Source organism: Choristoneura fumiferana, chromosome 10 (genome assembly GCF_025370935.1).
Source record: "Choristoneura fumiferana chromosome 10, NRCan_CFum_1, whole genome shotgun sequence".
Lineage (NCBI taxonomy): Eukaryota > Metazoa > Arthropoda > Insecta > Lepidoptera > Tortricidae > Choristoneura > Choristoneura fumiferana.
The window spans coordinates 1187748-1191125 of NC_133481.1; the positions used below are offsets into that span (position 1 = coordinate 1187748).

General features: G+C 44.4%; 1 long non-coding RNA gene across 2 annotated transcripts; it reads right to left on the reverse strand.

Annotated features, from left to right (window-relative positions):
* Positions 1-219: 219 nt before the first annotated feature.
* Positions 220-1488, reverse strand: LOC141431813 (uncharacterized). Of its 2 annotated transcripts, XR_012451751.1 has the most exons (4): positions 1027-1488; positions 882-941; positions 723-808; positions 220-602 (listed from the first exon to the last, which is right to left on the reverse strand). It is a non-coding gene; the product is annotated as an uncharacterized lncRNA (long non-coding RNA). The 2 variants fall into 2 exon arrangements; XR_012451750.1 differs by having other exon boundaries at positions 882-1487.
* Positions 1489-3378: the final 1890 nt, after the last annotated feature.

Here is a 3378-nt window from a genome sequence, read left to right on the forward strand (position 1 = left end):
AAAGAACGAGTTGATCAGACAGAAGACTAAAGTGAATGACGTAATAACAGAAATAGAACGCAGAAAGTGGAGATGGGCAGGACATATTGCTAGAATGGACCACAGTCGTTGGGCGAGAAGAGTCCTGGAGTGGAGACCCCGTGCTAACACCCGCGGTAGAGTGTAATGAAATTTCTACACAGGGTAGCGGGTCGCTGCAGGTGAGGAATTAAACCAAGGTTTTGGTGCAACAAGATGTTTATTTGTAAGGATACTCACAATTATCCCGCTCCCATCAACCATACAAACACTGTGTATAATTTAAATCCTACTTCCTTATGAAAACTAAGGGTCGTGAATGCAATTGGCCAGTGATTTGTGATTACTTAACTATCTGTATAATCTAAATAAAGGTAACTCCTATACCTCGGCTCCGAAGCTGCCAAACCTGGCTGCAGGCCACTGTGGGCCACTCTAGGACGCCGCCTCGTGCTCGACGTCCCAGCGCCACCGACAGTAAACCACGCTGGGCAGGCCAACCAGCTCCACAGCCGCCAGGGCTCCTTGAAACACTTCTACACGAAGCCACAACAACCACACTTCAGCCCGTGTCTTAGCACCTCCTGTGGACGGATCATGGATTAGAAATAACTCCAGTGGGGTCCCTCAAGGACAGAAGGGACCAGCTCGCTTAGCCTGGTTGACAGACCACCATGAAATTTGGAAATTAGTTAAGCACGCACCGTGGAGGAAATGCAGACTTGCTTAGCGCCGCCTGGGTCACGCTGTCTACTCCACGAAGGCGCAAGACTTTGGACACCACAGCGATCTACAAGCAAAGATCGAGGATTAGAGTTGTCGACCCAAAGGGGAGGCAGGGCTCCAACGGTTTGTCCACATACCACTGAATTCCGGAAGACACTACGTGAGTCGCTCCACGTCACACACACCACAATACCCCACTGAAAACAAAAATGAAAAATAAGTAAAGAGAAACGCTGACAGCGTATTCAGACGCCTTTACCAGGTCCATCAAGAGGAACTCACCAAAAACAGAAAATAATTCCCACTTAGGAACACAACTACTCTTCAACCATCAATCAAAATGGCTGCTCACCCAAAACGCGGCCTCATGCTCGTAGAGCTGTCACTGTTGCCATGTACGATTTTTTTTTTTGAAGGACATCACTAGAGTCAAAATCCAAATTTTTATTTTCCAAAACCAACCATTAAGAGAAAATAATTATTGAATCCATATTCCTGTAAACGATCTACACAAACGGAGATTAATTTAAATGTCCTTAAGTCAAATGAAAAAACGCCGAATTATGAGATGGACAGAAAAAACATTGACTCGAAAACTCTTGCTGTCACCTGTCAAAATGACAACCTTACAACACCCCTCCTCCCAGACGAATTTCCCGACAAAAAGGAGAGAAATTCCAGCTGGCCCCCAGCTACCTCCACGTAACCCTGAAAACCCCGCCAAGAAATGAAATCAGTTGCACCAAAAAAAAAATTTTTTTTTTTTTTTTAAAACCCTCTAGACGACACGGTCTCAACAAAACAGCAAGCTAGGGCGATCACCGTTCAAGTGAGATTAGAAAATAAATTACATACCGAAACGTCCACATCACATGGAGAGGGACCACCAGAGTTGAAGACAAAAGCTGTCTCAAGAATAAAAAGTCAGCTAGACCCGCCTAAGCTACCGAGTGGTCAACGTCGGCGGCGCGGCGAGCGAGAGCGACCAGCGCGGGCCGCGCGTCCGACGTTCACACACCCTTAAAACAAACAAAAATAATAAACGAAATAGCAATAAAAACGTAACACATGCTGTTACGCAATGCTGGGACTGACCCACCAGGGTCGAGATTAGTCGGCGTCGGCGGCACGGCGAGCGAAGGCGACTGACGCGGGCCGTGCGTCCGACACCCACCTACTCGATTAAAATTTAAAGTAAAAAAGTTTGTAAAAAAAGGGCATAAATATGCCTGTAAAGAAAATTGTAAAAAAATAAAAATAAAAGAGTTGGTGTTCCAAAGGATCATTTTCTGTTCTGTGGGATAAGATGCGAGTAACGACTATTGTCATCCTACCGACCAGCTCTACATAGAGTCAGCCCCTTTCCGGTACCACTTTCATATCTTTAATATGCCATTTTCCTACAGGTTTGCCATTCCCATCCTCCAACTCATATACTAATTTCGAGAGTTTCCTAACCACACGACATTTTTCATATTTTGGGGCCAACTTGGATGCAAAATACTTAGATGCGTCACTTTGTTTAAAGGATCGTTTCCACACAATATCTCCAATCTCAAACTCCAGATCTCGCCGCCGCTGATTGTAGTATTTAGCATTTATTTGGTGAGCCTTCGTTAACTCCTCCTTAACCTCAGCAAACACCTGTTTAAGCTCGCCCAAATTATTGTAAAGGTCACTACGTGACGAAAAGATAATTTCATTAAGGTCTTCGAAATCTTTGTAAATACTACCATCAGCCACAGCCTCACGTCCATGCACTAAAAAGAAAGGGTATAACCCGTAGCTAAACTCACAGATGTATTTATTGCAAATTGAATTTTGTGTATATTAACGTCCCAGGTACGATGGTCGGTACCGACAAAACTAGAGACAGCTGTCAAAATAGTCCGATTTTGTCTCTCTACGGGATTAACCTGAGGCGTATAAACAGGCCCAAAATGTACTTGAGGTATTTGATATTTGCGGTATAATGACTGAACCTCGTGGCCGCAAAAGTTAGAAGCATTGTCAGACATAATTGTTTGTGGAATTCCATGGACAAGAAACACATGATCCTCGAGCCGTTGCGCTATCACCTTACCGGTGGCACGGCGTAAAGGAAACAATAAGCAATACTTTGTGAAATAACACGACACCACAAGCAGGTTAGTATTTTGCATCCTAGACATAGGTAAAGGCCCAACAATATCAATACTGAGACACTGGAATGGACGCGAGCAGACCCTAGCACTACCCATTAACCCCGGTGTCTTAACATTGGGGCATTTATAAGCGTTGCAAACGTCACATTCGGAAATAAACTTGATTGTATCTTGGTACATACCAGGCCAAAATAACGCAACTTCAACCTCTGGTAGGTTTTGGCTATTCCTAAGTGAGCTGCCGTGGCTCTGAGTGGTTCCCCATTAGAATAGCATGTCTTAAAGTCACTTGGAACAACCTCCTTCCAGTCATAGTCTGATCGCAGTTTACTCTTTGACTTGGTATATCGAAATAGCTTATTGTTGAATAATTTGAAAAATTTGGACAACTCCTAGCTTTATCACGACAAACGCTTATAAATGTCACAATACCACGGATCATTTGTCGCGGGTTCCAAGGTGGATACTGGCACCGCTCTGGAGAGCGCGT